Source organism: Lycium ferocissimum, chromosome 6 (assembly GCF_029784015.1).
Source record: "Lycium ferocissimum isolate CSIRO_LF1 chromosome 6, AGI_CSIRO_Lferr_CH_V1, whole genome shotgun sequence".
NCBI classification, from domain to species: domain Eukaryota; kingdom Viridiplantae; phylum Streptophyta; class Magnoliopsida; order Solanales; family Solanaceae; genus Lycium; species Lycium ferocissimum.
The window spans coordinates 10,992,637-11,018,018 of NC_081347.1; the positions used below are offsets into that span (position 1 = coordinate 10,992,637).

The 25,382-nt window shown below is 37.6% G+C and overlaps 1 long non-coding RNA gene across 1 annotated transcript; it reads left to right on the forward strand.

Moving 5' to 3' along the window:
* The first annotated feature begins 720 nt into the window (after positions 1-720).
* On the forward strand, positions 721-21,444 carry LOC132060652 (uncharacterized). The gene is made up of 3 exons (XR_009415974.1): positions 721-927; positions 20,099-20,142; positions 21,157-21,444. It is a non-coding gene; the product is annotated as an uncharacterized LOC132060652 (long non-coding RNA).
* Positions 21,445-25,382: the final 3,938 nt, after the last annotated feature.

The window sequence follows — 25,382 nt, forward strand, 5'->3', positions numbered from 1 at the left end:
AATTAACTATTTTGGGAGGGGACCACAAGATCAAGTTATTTCAAAAAAAGAAAAAAGAAGAAGAAGAAGAAGAAGAAGAGAAGTTTCTATTTTTGTGGGGGGTGTGGGTTGGGGGTGAGTGTTTCAAGGGCCATAAATGTCCTCCTTTTACTATGTTGGTATACAAATGCATTTAGTAGACCTGCTGCCTTTTGCTTCATCCCTAGAATTTGTCTATTTGCCTTGGTTAACTTGTTAATCATCAAAATCAACTGATAAATTCTTGCTGACTTGGTTGTGATCCAAAGGTTAAAAAACTACAGGAAATCAGAGGATAAATTCTAGTAAGGATTAATTCTAGACGATGGGATATTTATTGTGACTTCTTTAAGTGATTGTCCTCGTGAATAATTAATGTCCGTGGCAACTGTCAAGTCCCTTGGCTTTGTTTTGGATTTAGCAGCATCTTTTGCTTGATGAGTGGTTCTTGTGCTTCTTTTTTGTAGTACTAGGGAATTCCCATTGTGGAAAAACAAAAAAGGGAGGAAATTATGTGAATAGATGTGAGAATTTGAGAAGATAAATGTGTACATATAGAGAGGATACAATACCTTTTTTTTTAAAGCTTATTAGTAGGAATTTATTACAAAAAGGTTCTTGTTGACCTTCTTTCTCTAAAATGTATTTTACGAAAGGAAATATTTTAGAGAGAAATACCGTTTAGAAAGCTGCCAATCTTTTTTTTTTTTTTTTTTTTAAGCAACCACTAACCAATGCCTAGTGGCTTTATTTTATTACTAAATAAAAGAGTCTCTTTACAATATGTTTCAACAGAAACATCTGGAACCAACAAAACAAAAGCTCAAAAATAACTAGCTAGATCCAAGAACTAAGAACAGAGAAAAAATCTCTTCTCACAGCAACTCAGTCTCCTAGCTTAGCGATCAGGTATGATTCTTGTCACGATCCAACCCCGTAGGCCGTGACTAGTGCCCGAGCTGGGCACCCGTTTACATACCTGTTAGCTATAATCAACCCGAAATTAAACATAATATGGAAACTTGTAAAAACAAAATGTCGTCTCAGAACTGTCACATATATATCAAGGTAACCTGTCTCCTAAGGAGTCACAACCAATCAAAAGATAACATAGTACACGAGCCAACAAGGCTGTCATAACGTATGGGAACGTCCCAACTATACAAACGCAAGCCGACAAGGCTGCCACTATGTACAACATCCCAAAATATATACACAAGCCGACAAGGCTGCCACTACGTACGGGAACGTCCCAAAATAAGTCATACTGACACGTACAACAACATCTATATACAACCCACACATATGTCTACGTACCCTAAGAGTATCAATAGTGAAATATGACGGGACAGGGCCCCGCCGTACCCCTGGATAAACATATACATGTACATCAAAAGATATGTATCGAAAGTCTAGGCTCCGGAACAATGGAGCACTTCCAAGACAACAGCAGTAAGTCCTGGTTCGAGGATCACCAAATCGAGTATCCGTACCGCGGCATGAAACGCAGCCCCCGAAGAAAGCGGGATCGCACGAGATATGTACCGAGTATATAAAGCATGAAATACAATAAAGGAAATCATATCTGAAGTAAAGATTTCGTGAGACAAGTATGATAATCAAGAAATCACTGTACCTGTGCCTTACGAATGAAATCATGCATATCATTATCATATACCATACCCGGCCCATTATGGGACTCGTTGAATAAAGTCGTGTACACGTATACCATACCCGACCTTTCATGGGACTCGGTGCCATAATCATATCATCGTATCATCGTATCGTCATATCATCATATACCGTACCCGGCCCTCTAACGAGGGACTCGGTGAACAATGTAGTGAAACTGTGCGTGATAACATACCCGGCCCGGGACTCGGTGAAAGATATCATGACAACATGCACGAGTAGAATATCATGAGCAACCATATGCAACTAAATCATCATCTGAGACTCAATAGAATAAGTAAACTAACTAACACTCGAGTATCAAGGCGATAATCATGATAAGTACTCTTTGAATGTCACTATAAACTATATCAAATAGAGCCTCAGGAAATCATAGACATGTATCAAGATAATATGAAATACCTTATAGAGGTCAAGGACATTAATCATTGTAGAGTCTTTAAGAATAGGAGCTTTTACATACCAACTACTATCCAACATATAGAAGACTCGAGGGGCAATAGCTCAGTTACCTTAAGAGTTCTAACATCAAGAAGTGAATAAGAATCATGAATCACACTCGGAACTCATGAATGGAATTACCCCAAAGCTCATATCATACATCACTTATATCTAAGACATGCCAAAAAAAAGAAGGGATAACTTTACATACCTTTTACGCTTATCCGTGACACAATACGTATATGCTGCCCGAAGTGTCTCAACCTATATTAAGACGTCAAGAACTATGGTTAACTACGGAAGGTTCAAAACGTATTCCAACGTTAGTAGCTCATTTCTGTAGAGAATTAGGCGCATTTCCCTTATATTCAAACCAACTACATAACAACCAAGTCAACATCAACAACCACATGTTCAAGTACTATATCAAGTCTAGCCAAAACAAGATTCGAGAATACCCCAAGACAAATTACATAACATTCCAAATCAGCCCACACATTACAACATTCAATAATCGTTAACATAACGACTACGACATATTCAAGTTATTCTTAATAATCTATAGCCATAGCACTTCATCGAAACGACCTTATAACAGCCCAACCATTATAACAACACAATGTATAATCTTAACTATACTAAATCTTCCAATTCGACAAGAATAACAACACGCCCCAAAACAGCCCCTAGTTAACATAACAATGCCCGATAATCTTACGAACACCTAAGAACATACCAAGCAACCACGTACACTTCATATACGATATTTTATACGCTTCTTTTATCCAAATTCGTGAGCCATATCCACAACACACGACAAAAACATCAATTATTCGTATCCAACAACAACATCAATTATTCAACAAATTCTTAAAACAGCCCGCAAACTAAATACAGCTTCAACTTTAACCATCAATTTCCTTCACTTTTAACACATAATCCATAACAATAACAACAACAACAACAACAATCAACCCAATCTAATTTAAACAACCCCAATTCTGTCCAATTCAACACCAACACTAATCACGCAATTTTCTTATTTCCAATTCCACTCAATACAATTTAATCTCTCCATTACAACATCATTAACCCCAATTTCATTACAAGAGAAAGAAATCTTACCTCAAACTAGTTAGGGCAGATTCTACAATTACTTGCACAATTCATACCACTTCATCTTCTTCAACATACACTCTAACCTTGTTGCTCCTTAAACGTGTAGAACACTTAGAAAATAAGTTACAACTTCTCCTTCACAAAACTTGAATTGGCCGTGAGCTTCTCTCTCCTCTCTCTAATTCAACAATGTTGAAGGTGAATAAATGAGGTGGATGACTTATTCCATTAATCATCATATATGATATATATGCCGCTCTATAAGGATACGTGTCCCACCTTACAAGCACGGGTCAATCGTGATTTGGCCATGCCATGGTGGGGTCCACTTGGCCCACTAATTGCTTAATTAATGATAATTAGTCTTAATCCCCACTTAATAATTTAATCATGGTTAATTAATCCCTAATCTCCACCAATATTTCTGTACCAAATAAAACTTATAAGCAATTCATGCACCAATTAAAATCGGGGATTGAAAGTCCTTGTCTCATATCCAAAAATAATCTTGTCCTTGGACTTATCTCGATTAGCCTAAAAATATTCCAATGTACAAAAATACGGGATATAACAATTCTCACCCATTTTCATTCCTGTCGATTTTTGCACGAACTGAACTGAAGAAAAATACATGGTGTATAATTTTGATTCTTCCAACTGAAAACCTATAGATGTAGCTTGAAGATCTGTTGTGTTGTGTTGTGTTGAATCAACTCTTTTGAGCTTTGTCTGTTCCTCTCCTCCATTGTTGATGTGCTTTAAAATCTCTAACCTTTACCCAGTTCTCAAATTGATTTGATAACTTAAGTATTCTGTCCTGTTGATTGTTAGATCTTGTTTGTCTTGAGTAAGTAGCATTCTTAAGCCCGTGATTGGCCCCATTAATATGTCCCTCAAGCTCTCAGCAGAGACATGGTTATCAACGACACTAAGATTATATCTAGGCTTTACAATTGAACTAAATAAACAAGACTTACTTTCTCTTTAATCAACAGGCTAGATATCCAGTTAGGATTTCTAATTTCCAGTAGACAATCAAAAGCAAAAAACCTATGAAATACAGTGGATACTGCTTCTCAGCTATTGCTAACTCTTCAATAGGATGAGCCGAAGCTAATACCACACATTGAAGAATTTTCAATAGTTAAGTTACACAATCACACATGTACTCATTAGGTCAGCTTATTCCTTGCATTTCTGGTCCTGAGATTAGGAACTTGTTGCTTATCCAAATTTAGTATCTTCCTCCTTGCACTAGGCAGTTCTAAAAATAAATTAAACTCTGATATACCTGCAAAATCAAAAGCTATGTTAGTTAAAAAATCTGCCAGGCTGTTCCCCTCCCTATAGACGTGTTGTATTATCACATTGAATCCTTCCATCAGCTTCTTAATTCTCTCCACTTCAGTGATAATGCACCATGGTATCTGCCACTGTTCTTCCACCACTTTCTTCAAAAGCAATGAATCTGTTTCCATAATTAATGGATGGAGTTCATGTTCCACACAGTAGGTCAAGCCTTGTAGTATAGCTTTAGCTTCAGCTACTACAATTGTAGAATCCCCTATTTCAGCACACTGAGCATATACCAAGTCCCCTTGCCAATTTCTCACACAAAAACCATAAGAACTAGGTCCCGGATTCCCTCTTGAAGCCCCATCTGTATTACTCTTAAACCACCTAGCATATGGAAGCTTCCAATGTACAACTTTAGTAATTATTCGGGGTTGTATTCTTTCCAGACAATTAACTAGGTCAGGCTATAGAAAAGGTACATTTTGTAACGATGGGTATCTCATCCTGGTAAGATAGTATAGATTATTGTTCACTTCATGCACCACCTTTCTAAAACTCACCTTACCTCCATGTCTTATAGTATTTCTCCTTTTCCACAGTTCCCATGTAATCATTGCTGGTATTGCTTGAACAATTGGTTTGATCATGTCACCGCAAGCTACTGACCATACAGCTCTGATTGTTTGGTGTAGTTGGACTCTGTTTACACGTAGTCCTGCTGCTTCTAAAAACACCTTCCATACCCCTTCTGCAAAATTGCTTGTTAAAAATAAATGTTGCATAGTTTCTTGTTGAGGAACTCTGCAACAGTAACATCTAGAGACCACGGCAATATTAATCCTCATCAAATTATCATCAGTAGGGATTATCCATTTCCATAACTTCCACAGAAAGAAGGAAATTTTAAAAGGAACTCCCTTAATCCACAATTGTTTGAAGTCCTCCTGTATGTGACTCTTATGCCTCATAATATCCCAAGCACTGTTGATTGTAAACTTTCCTGTACTTGTTGGCATCCACCAGGGTCTATCGCATACACCTTGAAGCTGTTCTATGTGAATTTCAGACTTAATGTGATCCACTATATCTGTTGGAAAGTTTTGCTGCAATATTTGATCCTTCCATCTCCCTCCCTCTATCAGATCTGCAACATCCTCCAGTGCTTCATTAATAGGAAAATCAGTGGGCACCACATGGAGAAAAGCCCCTAGCTTAGTCCAGTTCTCATACCAAACATTAATAGTTCCACCTTTTATTTCCCACCAAATTTCATGTTCAATAGCTTCTCTTGCTTCTAGCATTTTCTTCCACACCTGTGACCCCCCTTTCCACTGGACTAAAGTAGGCATCTGTTTCTTGCAATATTTATTCCACATGTAATTTGCCCACAATGTATTAGAAGTCCTGAATCGCCACCATAATTTGGCAAAAAGAGCATTTGAAATATCAAATAATGATTTAAAGCCTAAACCTCCTTCCTGAGTAGGTAAACATACATTCTGCCATGCTACCCAATGCCTACTCCTCCCTTTTTCTTTATTACTCCAAAAGTATCTAGCAAACATCTTGTGTATTTCATTCAACACACACTTTGGAGGAGCTAATACTGAAAGTAGATGCAAAGGCATTGCTTGGAGAACACTTTTAATTAGTACAGCCTTACCTCCAAATGACAAGAGCTTGCCCTTCCAAGAATGAAATCTTCCTTTAATCTTTTTGATCAATTCAGCATAGTACACCTTCTTCTTCCTTGAATGAAAGATAGGGCAGCCCAGATATATAAAAGGAAACTGTCCTCTTGAAACACCAATATTATCAGCAACTGACTGAATAAGAGTATTTCCTACTTTTGAGTACATATAGTAAGAGCTTTTCTCCTTATTAATCAATTGACCTGAAGCCTGCTCATATTGATTCAGCACTCTCATGATACTCTTAAGTGATTCCGGCTGAGCTGAAGTGAAAATAATTGTATCATCAGCATATGCCAAGTGATTTAAAGGATAAGACCACTTTGGCATCCCATATCCAATATAATTGGATTCTTCAAATAGTGAATTTAGAGCCCTGGACAAAACCTCTGCTGTTAGAAGAAATAAAGTAGGTGATAGGGGATCACCCTGTTTCACTGTTATACCCCGCATTTTCAGAGCATGAGTATGACATGTACCTCACCGGAGTAATGGAGTGTCGGAGACATCCACGTGTTTTGAAAGGCACGAAAACCATGGAAAGTACGTAACAACGAAGTAAAAGGATGAATTACGATCTCGTAAGTCGTAATCGGAAAAGTATTTTGGAACACGAGAACATGACCATTTTTAGTATAATGAGTGACAAATACCATGTATGGAGAGTTTCGGAATATTTCGCGGTCGAATAAATTGAAGAGAATAAGTTCGACGAAAATTTGAGAAATCTTTGGACGGATTTTTAGTCAACTTTGGAGGTGCATATCTCCTAGTATATATGGAGTTTTAAGGTGTTTCCAAAATTCTAAAATGAAGCTCGTCGAGTCTAGTTTGTAATGCAATAAACCGCTCGTTGATAGGACATCAGGGTAGAGAATTATAGACGTTACAAGTGAAATCGATGGAAAGTTAGAAACAAAGCACAACGGAATTGCACTCCGGCAAGACTGCCACGATGCGCTACGGTATGCGTAGCTACGATCGCGGGGACTCGGCCATATAAAGGGTTAAAACCTCACTTTTCATCCAAAACCTTCCAAAAATTTCCGGAAAATTCAGCGACCAAGGGGACGATATACATCACAAAAATTGAGGATTTTGAGTGAAATTTCAAGTAACGAAGTACCAATCGAGATCGGGCAACGCGTAGACGCGATTATAATTTCATTTGGTGTTGGATTATCTTGGGGACAAGAAAATGATGAAGATTTTACCACTTCATAAAAACAGGTATGAATCACCAAATCCCTCTCTTTATCAAGTTTGATTAAGAATATTTGAAGAATAAAGATTATAGTTGTTGTGTTGATGTTGTTGGATTATGGATTGAGGGTTGAAGAGAAATTTGGATGAAAATACATATAATTATCTTGTAGGATGTTGGAGATGTTGTTATTGATGTTGTTAGTATTAATTTCGACTTAAGCACACGGAAATAAAGTTATTAATTAGTCGTATCCCAAGATGGTTGATTGGGAAATTTAGAAACGATGTGAAATTTTGTTTTATGGCATATGTTAATGTTGGAAATGATGTTATTACTATTGGTATTGTTGTTGATGTTGTTGGTTGTTGAATTGGAATTCAAGACTAGGCACATAAATGGGAAATCTTTGCTAATTTCGACGAGAATCTAAAAGGACTTTCATTAAGTGTTTAAGACGAGCGTATAACGATGATCCTAACGATATTATGAATGGTTCTATATGTAGATTACGAGGCTACGAATATGTCCCTTGTTCAGGTTAGGGTGTGATGGGCGCCGGAAAGCACTACCTAGAAGTAAGCGAACCTGAGACTCACATCATGCACATAAATTCACGCCAAACTTTTTAAATCAAATAAGATAAAATACATAGTGAAGCTTGTAAATTTAACAAAATCTGTAATTATACAAGATTTACTACATAACACAAATCGACATGTGTCGGGCTGATGGAGCGATAAATGGATCGACATATCATACCCGCGACGATTTATCGCAAGCCTCTGTACACGGTTCGAAGTCATAACGGACGAACTGCGACTCGGCGTTACTCGGGAGAATAGACTTACCATCTCGCATTGAACGTCTATGACAGGCTGCGTACGGGTGTACCTGCGCGGCGTGAACGCGACCCCGAAGGGGTCGATGCGGAATATGTGCGAGTACGTAAGGGCATACAATATAGAGAAACAAAACTATAGCAGCCAACAGAGACGGGGACTACTCCAGTGCAGCGTTACTCGAAAATGGCAGGGCAGTACCCCCACCTCCAGGGCAACGACTCGGCCACACACACTGTTTCATATGCTAAAAGGGTGTACGGAAAATAAATAAATCAACAATATGCAAAATGCTTATTCTACGATCACGATCGCATGTACGAAGAGGGTACGGAAATACGAGTGCGTCGGAGATGTCGCGCGCGTCGGACGGAGTGCGAACGTACGGAACATTCGGATAAAGTCATATATCGGACGGAATGCCAAACATACGAAATATTCGGTTAGTATCATGTGACGGACATGCTACGGAACATACGAGTGTTCGAGTGCGGCCACGTATCCGGACGAGAATACGAGAATGCACGGAATGCTCAGATGATATTATACACCGCGTATGCATAAAACGTGTCCCGGCCCTCTGATAAGGGACTCGGTGAATAGGATCATATATATATAGCGGAATCATATGTCATGTGTGCAAATAGCGTGTCCCGGCCCTTTGTTAAGGGACTCGTGTGTAAAATCATGCGGTCCGAGTCCACATGCCAAATATACATGCGTGTCCGACCTCTCTTGCGGGTCTCGGTGGATAATATCGGATGTAAATCTGTTGCTTCGTCCAAGTATCATCGAATCATAATTACATGTAGATAGTGTCCGGCCGCAGTACGAGGTCTCGGTGAATCATGCGGAAGAAGTGCGCACGAGATCGTTTTCACCGGCCGGGACTCGGTGAATCGGAATCGTACGGGCGTCGAATACGCACGAGAACACTCACGTACCACAGCAGGGACTCGGTGAACGGATGCGTTGGAGCACGCACGGCAGTCGGCGAAACCATATGCATATGAATCCGGACCCTGATGGATACGTACCATCGCCTGCTTATATGAAGGTCCGGAAAGCGAGTTTCGGGTCCTTCCGGTTCTTTTCGGAAAGTCACGGACATTTGAAGCGCGGCTCTCTTCGGAAGCTTTTCGAGCGATCCAGGATCGTGTATGAAGAACATTAAAGCTTACCGAGAATGTTCATATCAAAATACTTATATCAAGTACTTATGGCACTACACTTCTATCCGAATACTTATATCGACCTTCAATTCCGAATACTTTACGTCTTTGCAGCTTATGCTCCAGAATATTCATATCGTATCATTCGTGTCGGAGTGTTTGTGCGGATAAATAAACCAAAATGCTCATAGCCGTAAAGCTACCGGATACTTATATTAAGAATTCGTAACGAAAGTCAAAGGTTCCCTTAGTTATCTTACGGACATAAGACAAATGGAACAGTACACTTAGGTCTCGGAGAATGTGGGCCCACCTCAGGTCAAGTCGGGTAACGAACATTAAAACATGGTTATTATATCTCATTAGCTTATCCTCGAAGATTTCAAAGCGTTCCACTTTCGTTTTCAAAAGTTACGGACGTTTGGACATTTCTTGCACTAAAGTGTAAACTAATTAGTTCAATTCTATTGAATGAATAGTAACTAAATTCAACCTCGGATTTCTAGATTTAGAGTGGCCCCCGAGGCACACGTTTAAGCCTATGACGTCTAAGACATGCCAGAAAAGGAAGGGGAAAGCCTTACATACCTTTTCCGCTCTTTAAGCTTCTCCAAATCCCAGCTCCAAGTTGCAAAAGTCAATTTGGTCATGTTACCAATTGTGAGCTATAGCTCCCGAACTTTAACTTAAATCCACGTTTGTCTACCGAAATTTCGGCAGCATTTCCCCTATACATATAGCGTCCCGAGAATATGGCTCGGCCCAAAACACAACAACCAAATCAACAACAACAACCCAGCAACACAAACAATCATTATGAAACACAATATAGCATCACTAGTCTTCTTTCCGACATAGTGCAATAACTCTCATTTCCAACTTCAGGTTCAACCAATCTCAATATTTTCACGTTCATTACTAATCAAGATCATTACAATACGATTTGAAATCATTTCATATCATTTCACAAAGCATTCACGAAATATACAAAATATACCAATTTTCCACCAAGGTCATAATTCATCCGAAACCCCAACAAGTGCAACAACATTATCAACGAAAATAGTTTTCCTCCAAATTCATCAACAACTACCAAAGTTCACATTTAAATTCTTATTTTCACAATTATACAAAATTCATATAAAAATCACATAAATTCCCCACAACAACTTAACAATGAATTTCCATGCCAACTCGAACCATTAACCTTCCATTTTCATCACAAGACTTCAACAACACAATTAACATACTAGATAATTTAATTCATATTCCCTCCAACTCGAGGCACACTACCACAACACACATACACACACCACAGCCAACTATTCAACATCCATATTTTCTAATTTCCATGAGTTTCATTCATTTTCTGCATTACAACAACACACGCAACAATCAAATTACACTAAATAGAATTTATTCATGCCTACTCCAACCACACCAACCCACGGCCACAACTTGCAACACACCCTTCATGATTTTTATTCATTTCTCCACACTACATCGTTCACAAGCATCCATAACATAGGAAGAAGGTTAGTTCTTACCTTTTCCTACTTGTTTATTCCTTGTCCCAAGTTGCTCCTTGCAAGAATTTGATGCTTCCTGTTCTAACAACTATGCTATGTTGAAGAGCACCCTTGAATTAATTGAATAGCTAGAAGAAATCAATTTTCTTGGCCAATTTTTCCATGAACCTATTCGGCCAACTCCGTGGCGAATGGATCTTCACTTTCTTGTTTTTCTCCAAGTCTTTCTTGAACTTTCCAAGTATATAAAAGATGAACATGTCTTGTTATTTATATTTCTTTCCACCACTCATCTATACATATATATATAATTAGGCCCTCCAAGTAAAATTATAGGCACATGGCCCCTTCATTTCTTTTTCTAGAAATTTCTTCAAATATGAAGAATAATCTAAGAATCTTCTTAGCGCAAGTTTGACCCGTATATAATCACGCTGGCTATACAAAAGTGGGACCCACACATATACACATACACACACTCACGGCCTCTTGGCCTTTTCTTGAATTTTCTTAAACTTTGAAAAATTCCCATTTTACCCCTTTTGCCCTTAGTCTCTCTCGACATTTCCATACTAATAATACTTGTAAACAATATTCATAACCTACTTGTACATTGAAATGATTTCGGAAAATGGTCTCGCCCTTAACTTTCCACGATGACTTTGAAATATCCAAACGTGCAAAATACGGGCTATAACAGAATAATTTTTAAGCGAGTTGCAAGACAGGAAATAAGTTGGAAGTCGAGAATTTGTCTTCCAGGTATGTTAAGGCTAGTCCCCTTCTTTCTAAAGGCATGATCCTTTCGTTATAAACCTTTATGTCGTACCATAATATCATTGTTTCCGCAAATGCTAGAAATCCACGAATCTCGCGATCCTTATGATGTTATTGGCTCCCAAAGGCATGATTCTTTTCTTACCAAACTATGCTTGAATTCCATGAAAACTCTCATTTCCAAGAATGTTAGAGATTCATGACTTTTAAAGTTTCTATGATGGTAGAATTGAATAATTTCTTATATGATAACCATGATGATGATTGTTACACCATATTTTAACCGGAGTCAAAATAGTTTATAACATCCGGGTAATTCCGGGGTTAATTAAAGTTAAGGAGTCGCCACCTAATTATTTACGGTGAATTAGGGCACCTAAGGTTAATTAAAGTTATTATCTAAAGTTAATTTTATTAAAGTCTACGAAACCAAAAAGATTTGAGTAAGGGTTCAACTAACCTAGAGGGAAGGTATTAGGCATCCTCTAAGTTCCATTAACAATGGTTAATCCGACCGGACTTAAATTTAATTAGGCTAAGTGTAAATATTTTAGAAAAAGAAAATAGTTTTGTAGATATGGCTAAAGTTATAGATAGAGATGTAAGAATGCTATTTGAAATAAGACTTGTAGAAAATAGTAATTTGTATAAAAGAGTACTTCCAATGCTATTTTAAAATACGACTTGTAAATGTTATTAAGGCTTTTAAAACGAAAGTATAATAGCATTGTTTAGAATAATATTTGTAAAGGAGATTCAACAAACGTGAATTTCAATAAAGATTATATTGTATTATGATGTAGAAAATCTAAACTTATTTTTTGTAAATGAGATGTAAAAGGAGTGAATTTCTTTTCTTTTATTAACTTTATTTGACTAAAATATGCATAACTCTTGAAAATGTGTTTATAAAATGTACTTTGAATTTATATTTACGTATATAAGAAAATATATTGCAACGTGAATTCAAGATTGTTTGTAGCAAAAACTGGCATAGAAAATAACTTTTGAAATGTTACAAAGACATACTCTTGAAAATCAATAAAGGTGAATTTTATGGAATTGATTGGTTTTTCTTAAGTTAACTACCCATTATACCAAATTACTAACTCTTCTAAGGTTCACCTAATCTAAGCAAATAAAACAAGTAAAGTGTTAGTTGTGTAATTACAAATTAAATGCACAAAAACAAAATAAAGTAAAATAGGGGAGTAAAAGGATTTGGACGGACTCGGCCGTTTTGGGGTCAAGCATCAAGCCTTTGCTCCCGTTATGCCATATGGGCCTTGGCCCAATATCACTTTTTGCACGGAGTTGCGGATTGGATGACTTGAGAAATATGTTGGGCTTTGGCCCAACGGCCGGAATGCGGAGGTGACGAGTCCGAGGGACTCGTATTGCTATGTTCATGCATAAGAATGAAAGAAAAGGAATTAGTGCATGATCAATGAATAAACTGAACATACAGAACGTAAACTCAAAAGAAAGACAGATTAATAGCTCACATTAACTCATATACGTACTGTGTATATCTAGTATAGTCCATATATATATTCATAGGGAACATAGAAAACAAATCTGTCAAATGACCTTTAATCGATCAGTGAATTGCTTATAGTTAAATACATTAACGTTTTCTAACCTAACGAGGAAAAGAGATTAAACAACCGCGGTACCCAATAACGTATCCCCGTCGACGAAAGAAATGAATAAAGTAGACCTAAAATAAATGGAGCAGTTTCAGTTTGGTCACGGGCATAGATGGCTTAAAACAATATGAAGTAAGAAGAGATAAGATGTGGTCAAAAGAAATCAGGTTTCAGGTCTGAAAACAGGGTGATGCAAGCAATGCAGGATCACCATTTTGGTCCATGATAAACAATTTCATTCGCAACCATAAAGAAGGCATAAATGGACATAATTCATGAGTATATTTTAGGCCAAGGTGACACTTAGGCATGGGAATGCAAAATCAAGCATGAGGTGATGACAAACATGGTAAATAGAAGTGTCTAGTATCCTTTTTAGTAAGCAGAAACAGTTCAAGGAATGCAAAAGCAAGCATCCAACAAATCCAAGAAACTGAAAGTTTATTATCAAAGGAAATTAAACTTAGACCAAAGAGTCATCTATCATCAGCAATAAATTGACAAGGATTTCAGAGATCAAAAGAGAGTAATGATTGGCCATGTTAAACTAAGCATCACATAGTTTCATCTCCAAAAAGGTCCGACAAACGAGCTTTCTAGACAAAGGCGAGGATTAAGGGAATGGAGATACATTTAACTCTAAAAGGTAGTAGTATCCGTTTGAGCGACAAGGAAGATTTAGGGAAAACTAACTAATAACGCATAAAAGAGATAGCCTACGGAAGCAAACAATTATGAACCGGAGTCCATCTTAATACCAATATGATGCACAAACTAATAATCCAAAGCCCTCATAAGTGATATACCCTATATATACTTTAATATCTGATTCTTATATGTCGAAGGTATCTTTGAATTATATACATACGGCATGTTCGAGGCATATTTCCTATATACTCAAACGAAAAACAACACTTTAACTCCAATGAAGACATGCTTGAATCTACTTGGTGTCTTTTAAAGCTTCATCGAAGGTATAAGAACAAGATTTCGAGCGAGAAGAAAGGGGTGCTACGAGAACACTCAAAAATACTGTGAAGACAGATTTCAGACCAAACGACAGCTGAAGACACTATGATAACAGCATCCTATAAATAAGCCGAAACTCCCAATTTAAAGCAAATTCAGGACTAAACAAGAGGTGGTCACGCTCGACACTTAAGGGAACACAACCTATTTTCATGCCCGTGCAAGACTTAACGACTTATGCCAAATTAAGGAATCACCAAAGAAAGCAAACAAAATAGCAGACTAGGTATATCGAACAAGTTCAACTATCAAATAAGGTAAAGAATATTATTCATCTGGTTATAATCATGCTAAATAAACTACTGCTCTAACACATGTAATCCTATTAAGGAAAATCAACTATATGATACAATTTCCATATCTCGGCAAACTAACTGATGAAACACACTTCGCAAAATAGCTGATCACCATGTCGAATCAGAATCATACTAAATTCGGCGAATCTAACTACATCCGTTTATATGAAACGAACTTAAAACGCATTAAGAAAGGGAATTTAGACTTCGTTTTGCGTACGAGCGAAATGGGGCGTCGACGTCGTCGAATCTACGTACGAACGCTTGATGAACCCGACCCGATTAAAAACAACCCGAATTTCGAATGTAAAAAATGAAAGTAAAGTAATATGTCGATTGTATTTAGAGTGATGCTATCTTTTTTATCGTCATCCCCCTTTCGGCTGAGGGTTTAAGGAGTATTTATAGGTGATAAAAGTGACTAGGGTTTTTGTTTTCAAATTTTTGGGCGGGATTTGAAGGGTGTCACGGGTTGAAAAATCGAAAATGAATCCAAAACCCTCCGTTGAATCTCGAAAACTTCGCTTTGTATCACGAAATTTTCGGATAAAGAAAGAAAATCTTCGTCGTCTTGTGTTGACTCGAACGTTGAAGACGAGAAGGACAGTTTTTTTATGTGAAAGTAGGGGCAACAGGTCTGCCATGATTGAAAACAAAGGTGGTTTCTTGTTTGGAAGAGGAAGGAGGAAAGAGGTTTGCACGAAAATGGAGTATCAAGGTCTGTGACAATGAAAGGGGCTGATTTTTTCGCTGGAAATGGAAGAGAGATGAAGGAGATGACGAGGAGAGGAGAGAGAGAGTAGAGAGAGAGGGAGAGGTGCCGCTGAAGGGTTTAGGAAAGGAAATTAGGTTTTGGTGTATAAGAATAGTGGGCCGGGTCGGGTAGCCTTCAAATGGGTATTGGGCTGGTCCGAATTCAACTAAATGGGCTGGCTGATTTCTGGTGGGTAATTAAATAAATGGGCTTCTAATTTGATAATTAGTACAAAATGTATTATGTGAAGATAACTAATAATTAATATGTAAAAAAAAAAATAAGAATTTGTGATAAAGTAATGCTAGTAATGTTGAAAATAAAAGTAGCGAAAATAAAGTATTTAGCTCATCGATAAGTTTAGAAGCCCGAGTATATATATAAATTAAATAAAGGAGGGACAAAATTGGGTGTCAACAATGATCATGAGGGATTTATTTATCCAAGCTCCAAGGCATATGGATTTCATGTTATTATGAGATAATTTTATTCACAGAGATTTCCATGTACCTGAGCTATATATTATTATGATGACAATATGAGAACGTTGAACCATTTCTTGATGTCTCAATTTTGTTCATGGAAGATGACTATTTCTTTTAAGATTCCAAAAGTACATGACTTGATGCCCTATGAGATTTATGGTCTTATTCTACGTTTTCTCTTAGTTCTATTCTCCATTGATAGCCTCACCTTAAATTGATTGTTCCTTCAAGGTGAGACAAAGCGACGATAATTATTCCATAATATAATCGGAGGTTACCGACCTTACGTCACTCCGATACAGTGGTAGCTTTTAATTGGGCTCTTATGCATGCTTTATATATATGTATGTATTTTCTCACACCGCGCCGCGCTATAGTCGGCCGGGCAGGCACGTAGATGTGCACACCTTGCCGGTGGGCATGTTATGATATTGCCCCGGACGCGGGAGGCCTGGACGCAGGCTAATGATGATAACACCGAGCCTTAAATGGCCGGGCATGATACTACTTATATATCACACCGAGCCTTAAATGGCCGGGCATGTTACTTTCACACCGAGCCTTCATGGCCGGGCATGTTACTATGTATATGTATGAAATGTTTTAAAAAAAAAAGGCTAAGCATGCATGACATCCGCCTTATGAGGCATCCAGATGTTCAGGTTATCTCTCTTACTCATTGTTACTTTTCATATCTATATTATGATATTATTCATGCCTTACATACTCAGTACATTATTCGTACTGACGTCCCTTCTTGTGGACGCTGCGTTTCATGCCACGCAGGTGTATACAGACGAGTAGAGGATATGGCTAGAAGATGTTCCACCGGATTGGCGAGCTCCATTTCTTTCCGGAGCGTTGCCGAGTCGCAGTATCCATGTCATGGTATAATGATTTATGTTAGAGACTTTGCGTACGCAGTCATGCATATAGTATGCCGATCTTGCAAGCCGTCCTGTGCGAAGGATTATCATGCATTACTTTATAGATTTCATATGATCACGCATCTTACTTGATTTGATAAAGACGGAAAGAATGTTTTTTCGAAAAACTTTCATCATGCATTTCATTCCATGACTTAAGGGCCCAATGAGACTGTGAGTATAACGAGAGCCAGTGGGTTCGCTCGACTCTAAGTAAGGGTCGGGTGCCCATCATGCCCCATCGGGACTGGGGTGTGACATTCACTCCCCTAGTAGAATAAAAAATCCAGTTGCCTGTCCATTTAGAAGAACTGAATACCAATTATTCGAAATCAACCTCCAAATCAGGCCTATGAAATGCTCTGCAAAACCCATTGATCTTAACACATGCAAAAGATATTTCCATGAAACCCTATCATAAGCTTTGGCCATATCCAGTTTTATCACAACATTTGCAGGTTTACCTCTAATTCTAATATCTGAGACAATCTCTTGTGTTAAGAGAATGTTCTAAAAAATACTTCTCCCTTTCACAAAACCTGATTGATTTGCTGTTATTAATAAAGGCAACATCTTCTCCATCCTTCCATGCACTACTCTTGATATCACCTTAGTGATGAAGTTAGACAAGATGATTGGTCTCATATCTGAAAAAGTCTGAACAGTTTGTTTTTTAGGTATGAGTACCAGATTTGTATGTGTGATTGATTTAGGGAGTTCGGCACCATCGAAAAAAGACAAAACTACAGCATGCACATCATTCCCCACAATCTCCCAACATTGGAGTTCGGCACCATCGAAAAAAGACAAAACTACAAAGATGCACATCATTCCCCACAATCTCCCAACATTGCTGATAAAAAATACCTGTAAACCCATCTGGTCCACCAAAGACTGTCCCCACTTAAAGCAAAAACTGCCTGCTTGACTTCTTCTTTTGTTGGATATGCACATAACATCATATTCTGCTCATGAGATATCATAGAAGGAACATGTCTTAATATTCCAAAATCTGATGTATCCCCCTCCTGAGTAAATTGATTCTGAAAGAAATTTACTGCTTCTGCCTTGATATTCTCCATCTCTTCTAACCATACTCCTTCTCCATCATGTATTCCCCTGACCTGTAATCTCTTCCTCCTTTCATTCACATAATTGTGGAAAAAACTAGTATTCTTGTCTCCTTCTGTGGACCAATTAAATCCTTCCTTTTGTTTCCAGTATTGTTCTTCTAGGCTTAAGTATTTTTTCAGTTCAGCTGGCGAGCCATTTGAAGCACAATTCTGTTTACAATGCTGGGCTCCTCTTCAAATAAATCTTCCTTTATTTTCACCACTTCCTCTCTGATTGCTAGCTGTTTGAAAATGTCTCCATAAGTTTCCCTACTCCACCTAGAAAGAGCACCTTTTAAGCTTTTGAGCTTCTGTTTAAATGCTAAGAAAGGGGAATCTGCATATGGAGTCCTCCAATTCTGTACCACCACCTCCTTGAAAGTTTCATGCTGAGTCCAGAAATTCAGAAACGTAACCTAAAAGGTTTTATAGAGTGAACAACTTCTTCTCCATTTGATAGAATTAAAGGGGCATAGAATTAAAGGGGCATGATCTGACCCTGTTTTTGAGAGATGCTCAACTTCTATTTGCGGGAACATGATCTGGAACTGTTAATTAACCACTATTCTGTCTAACCTTTTGAAAATACAATCTTCTGCTGATCTCCCATTCCACCATGTAAACGGACTTCCTTTAAATCCCATGTCCAACAACCCACAAGAGTTAATACAGAAAGCAAAGTCCTCACACTCAGATAATGTGACAGGAAGCCCACCTAGTTTTTCTTCCTCAGAAAATATCACATTGAAATCCCCCCCCCCCCCCCTCCCCAACCATCCATGGAAAATTCATGTCACTTGCAAGTTGGTAAAGACTGTCCCATAGCTCTAATCTCTCCCTTTCATCACACTTGGCATAGACAAAAGTTGGAATAATGTCTTTGCCAGTATCTTGGTGACACAACTTCAAAGTAATTTGTTGGTCTGTGTCCATTAACACATCACATTGTACTGCATCATCGACAAAAACCCATATCTTACCATTACAATTAGCTACAGCAGTCTCCATGCCCAATCTCCTTTTGTATTTCTGCAGATGTCTACAGTTTTGAAATGGTTCCATTAAAGCCACAATAGAACACTTATATTGCCTTTGTAACATGATCAACCTTTGAAAAGCCTGTTGAGTGTTAACAGACCTAATATTCCATAGTAGAGACTTAATCATTATTTACTTTTGGAAGTTGCCACTCTTTTTGGGTTCACCCTCTTAGGTGGTATAACATCTTGCACCTTTGTTTTTTTTTCCACTTTTTGTTATGGCCTTTGGAGATATATCTGCTTCTGTGGACACCTTTTTTTATTATTTTGGAACTGATCCCTATTCCCTGATCCCCTTCTAGCTGCTGCTCTTCCTCTATAGCCTGCTGGACTTCATTTTCTGTAACTCTATGGGTTACTATTTCTTGTAACTTAGCATTTGGTGGGCTATGTTTTCCTTGTTGGATCATTTGTTGTTGGCTTGCTCCCTCTGAACATATTACAACACCTATTGAATGTGGCATCATATCAGTTAAATTCTCTTCTGCTTCCCTTTCTATATCAATTGTTTGCCCATCTGGTGGATTGTGTTTTATCCCTATCTCATCTGGTTTCGATTGCTGAAGTAGATCCCCAACTATTCCTCTTGTTTTTTTGGCCCCATCAGAGATCAAAGAATCCCCATAAGACTCCTCACCATGATGTGTCTTTGTTGTACCATAGGAGTTGTTTTCTAACTGCACTGCTGACTCTTGGCTCATGATTTCTTCTTCTGCATCCTCTGTTACTTCTACTCTATCCCCCCACCTTTTTGTTTTATCTGCTTCATGAACATTTGGTGTCTGATCCACTTCCACCACCTGATTATCATCTCTATTTTGCTCCTGCTGTCCCTGTTGTGATGTCACCTGTTTTTCATTGTCAACATTGATTTTCCCAAATGAGGCTTCAATCTTTAGAACTTTCTTGCACAATTTTGTCTTGTTCCTTTTTTCCCTTTAGAGACTGAATGTTTTCATTATCTGCTGCATTTTGTGAATTGTTGCTTATATTAGTGTCCTTCTTTTCTTCTGTTTGCCCATTCAGGTTTCCTTCATCATGTTGTCTTTGCTGCTTGTTCCCCTCTTCAGGTAAATTCTCTGCTATTTCTTTCTCTAAACAATGATGTTTTGTTGCCTGTTTTGTCACAATTTCTTCTAAATGGTCTTGTTCTGAAAGAGCAGCAAACTGGTTGTTGGTCTTCACCTCACTAGTTTCTGCCTTCTTCCCTGTACCACCTTGCATATTTTGGCTCCCGTTCCCTTCTGCATGGTTGCTTTCTATTGTCCTTAACGATTCCATTGTCCAGATTGCCTATTAATCTTCCACTAGACAATAGTCTTGCAGAATTATGATAACCCCTATGCATTGGCGTTTCAAAATTCTTGTATTTACCTGCTTCCTTTTCTTTTTGATTTACCTTCCCCTTTGGTTGTTCTTCTCTATTGCCCTTTTGTTCTTCTCTCTGCTGTTTTTAGGATGCTCCTGATTTCTCCTCATAACTTTCTAGATTGCCTTCACTGTTTTCATATAACACTGCTTCTTTGTTCTTCTCCTCCTCCCTTCTTTTTGCCAGTTCTGGATTGATTATTCTACAGTCATATTCATTATGCCCCTGTAATTTGCATTCTCTACAGTATTTAGGAAGATAGTCATAATGAATCTTCACATTTACTGTCCTTATTGCCCCTGAACTTTCATCCTCAATATCCATCCTTACAGAACTGGGTAGATCTGACAATAAACCTACTAGAACTTTAACCCTAGCACAACTAGGTCTTGTTTTGTTGATAGTAGCCATTTCAAGATGAAGTGGTTTGCCAACCTAGATACAATTGAAAATAAAGTTTCCTTCACAAAATAGGTAGGCAGTAGATTAGGGAAGGATATCCATGCCATAGCTTTGGTAGTCTCCTCATCTATTTTAAATTTTTAATCATATATAAGTGGCCTCATTTGATATTCATATCCCTCTTTATCACTGATATAACATGCTGGTTTAGAGGATAAATTGATAAAGTCTTCTATAAGTGATAAGCTTATGAGTACATATCGACTCCTAAAAAACCCAATTTGGCACTCACCCTTTATTCCACATTGTGCAGGGATAATTGTGCGGAGTTGATCCATATCTGTCCATCCATATGAGAATTTGCCAACAACAGCATGTTGTAACTTCTCAATCACGTTCATCCGGGACACCTCTTCCCCTGTCCATTTGAGATAAGGCTTACCATGAAGATAAGAGATTTTCTTCATTTCAATTAGTGGAACTGTGCATTTCTGATTTTGTGTAGTAGCATTCAAAGTAGTAGGTTTCAAAAGTTCAAAGATACTGTAATTTGTTCTCTCTCGGTTGTAATATCCCTTCCTCTTGAGGAATTGTTGCAGTATCTTGCTGGTCAGCCACTCCGGAGGACTGACCAACGGCCATGGTGGCCATTGATGACAAGCTTGATCTACGTATTTAGGGTTTGCATGAAAATATGAGGTAAGAGAAGAGAGAGTTTTTCCTATTTGCTGGTTGAAACATCAGGCTGCCGATCTTTTGTCCTGGATCAAACAATTATAATTAATAAAAAAAATAACAATATCAGTTTTTTGGCATTTACAATAATAGACAGTAAATCATTGTCACATCCACCTTGATCTCTTATCTTACTTAACATAGAAAGGACCCCAAGACGTTTTATGACATCAGTATATTCAAACACGTCACAGTAGTAAAGTGATTCATTTTGTTAGTCATAAAGTGATCATCCCACAAAATGTGGGGGAAAAAAGAGGGAAAAGGAAAATAACATTAACAACACAGATAGAGACTAGAAATAAAACTCAAAACTCGTTCAGATCTCCTATAGAGATCTTGCCTTCATGTATCTAAAATGTACTATGAGCCTGCTTAAGAAACATATAATATGTTGCAGAATATGTGTACTTAACTAGCGCGCACACAATAAATAAGGAATAAGAAATAAAATAAAAATTTAACGAAGTTTGATCAAGCCTATATATGTCTTTGAACTAGAAGCTGCAAAGAAAGTTTAATTTCCAATATAAAAGAAAAGAAACAGTACAAGAGATCCTCAATTATATTACATTGGAAAACTACAGGATCAATGGACCTCAAAACTAACAAAAACATTTCAGGTCTCGAAATTGCATTGTATCGTGCAAACTTCGCGCAACTTGCAAGTGGTTGATTACAGTGGATCGGAAAGTTACAATTCAGGCTTCAATTTCCGGGAGTGGATGTTATCGCGCATGCAATCGCGTGAACTTCGCCCAACAGGGGCGGATTTAAGTGGAGGTGAGGGTGTTCACCCTCGGCAAAAATATTACAGTGTATATATAGGATAGATTTTCTGTGTTTACATACATATATTAACTTTTGAACACCTTGAACATATGCAAAAGGTTAGCTCAAGCGGTCTAGGGTGTTCAAAATTGTGTCTAGCATCCTAGGTTTGATTCCCATCAACAACATTATTTTTTATATTTAGCTTTTGTTGTTTTTTCGAACCTTCTGAGTGAAAATCCTGAATCCGCCACTGTCGGCCACACCTCAAAAATTCTTCCGCTATCTTTATGTGATCACACAAATTTCTCGCGAGTCTTGCGAGGTCGGGTTGCAATTGAAATTCACCAGAATTCAAGATACAAAGTCAATATAATCAAATAGAAAAAAAAAAAAAAACTCATTTCTTTTATACATTTTTCACTTGGGGGGAGGGTAGTTTGGCGCATCAAAGATTTTAAGTTTATGGGTTCCCAATAAAATCAAATTAAAACAAAAAAGAGAGACAAAATAAAGGCTTGCATGTTTTGTTTTTTAAAAAATGAGCATAAACAGATTAATAATGGTGCCCAAGGAATTCGAACCATTATCAAGGATAGCGCAGCATAGCTTAATTGGGTTCCACCTTTGCCAGTGAACCAACAACCACTTTTATTCTGGGTTCCCAACTAACAAATTTGTTTTATGTTTAATGGATTCTCAATATAAATGCCCGAGCAAAAGTTAGTGGCTTCTGGAGCCCCCACCCTAGTCTAAATCCGCCAGCTTATTCACCTTAATTACAGACATGATAAGACAAAACATATATAAAAAGCTTGCCCACCAGCCGAGGCGGACCTAGGATTTGAAGACCACGGGGGCACCATTATCCTAAGTCTTAACATAGATGTCAGTTAAACTACTAATGACGACTGAGATCTAATACCTAGACGCTAACACAATTGAACCAACTTATAGTGGTAGATTAGCGGTCAAAGTTGTGCAAACCATATGAATGGTTGCAGGATCGATCCTGGGTATCTCATTTGTGCATACTAATTTTTTGGGGTAAGCACAATATTCGGTGCAAAAAGGATTATTAACAAAAAATATCCAAGGGAGAGCACTATCTGGGGAATCAATCCTAGGTATGGGTTGTGGGAAGCAATGGCTTCAGCCAGTGCACCAAATGCTCTTATGTTTACAGGAGTGCACAGTTATATATATATATATACTAATTTTTTAAGGTATATCACATATATATACAAAAAATTTCCCGAAGTTACCGAGTAAACGTGCCAGCCCTCCTTACCACGTGGGTCAGCCTCTGCCCACCAGAGATCAATGATCATATCTAATATAAACAACAAGTGATACTATTTTATTCTACAAATCTATATTTAACCTAATGCAGAAAGAAAAACTCGTGAATTGGAATCTTAGTTGTACAAAAATAATACGTATAATTCTTTCCTTTCTCTTATGATGTTGATGTCTCAAGGCATTCCAACTAGAATATGATAGATTTCTAGGATTATCTTTGGCTATTTTTTGGTGTTAACTATAAAAGCTAGCTAACCTTCTCTTATAGTCTCAACTCAATGATCATGTAAAAAGTTTGAGATGACAAACTCAAGTTGTAATTATTGCTCATCAATATCAAAGGGGACAATTCAGTTGGAAAAAAAAAAAAGAGCTAATTGGGAAGCAAAAAAATGAGGCAATGTAAAGTTTGGGCAGTGCCCATGTCCAGAAAGCACATTTTCATGCAAAGAATTCAATAAGTTAATTCTAGTTGGAATGCCTTGAGACATCAACATCATTGACGAATGATCCATCCTTATCTGGATATTAACTACTCTCTCACCATCTGATTATTAATTAGTGGAATTTGATTAGCCTAAAGTGAAACCTAAGCACGTTGTGCTGGAGTTCCAAAATCACCACCAAGTAAAAATAACTCTGAAACGTGAAATTTCAGTACACATTGTTGGAGTTTCAACCCAATTTTTAATAAAAACATTTTTGCTGCAACTTTTATAACGAATGTTTGTTCGAATTTTAGGACACAATTATTGAGTTTAATTCAACTTGTAGTAGTTGAAATTCCGGGACATTGCTCTTGATTTCAAAAAGGTACAATGGATTACCCATTATGATGGAATGATTATTTTGACATTATTTTACCCATGGTGTGTCTTTTGAACTCCATGACATAATCACGGAATAGCGATAGTTTTTGTCTTAATGCATACGCGGCCCCTTAAATTTGCCCCTTTTTTTCATTTTGGCACATTAACTAAGTATTTTTGCCATTAAACTCCTAAACTCGGTCTCAAGTGTGTCTATCAAATCCCCTAAATCTGATTTTTATTAGAAACGGAATTTAAATTGGGAAAATGAAGGTGCAGTAGTAATTTAGACATGTGGTAAACTATTCTTTAGGTCATGGATGTATCGCTTTCTGCTGATTCTGCTCTTTCACTGCTAGCTTAACTAAGAGCTACTCTTTTTTTCCCTCTCAATTGCTGCTAATCTTAGCTAAAAGATGGCATAATTAAATTAGAATATATATTAGCATGTTGCTATATTGAAGATGAAAAATTATGTAAGTCGGATTATGTTTCATAGACACACTTGAGGACGAGTTCAGGGATTTAATAGGAACAACATTTAGTTGAGGTGCCAAAATGAAAAAGGGGGCAAGTTTAGGGGGCCGCATATGCATTAAGCCATAATTTTTTGTTCAGTTATATGTTATTTTCGGATTAAAAAGTGGCTACTTTTGTAACTACATTTGAAATGGTGGCTAACTTTGATTTCCGGCTAAAAATTGATCATCCCACCTAATTCTAACACTTTTCAATGAGATTGTCGCACACTTCAACAATCTGAAACATCTTCCCAACGATCACATAAAATCTTTCAATAATATATATGCATTCCCGAAATGGCAAAATGTGGTCCTTTCATGCTTGAATGTAGAGTTTGAGCTACAGCCGAGCCTCATATGCTGTGGAAAATAAATAATGGCTCATCTTTTTTCTGGTGGGA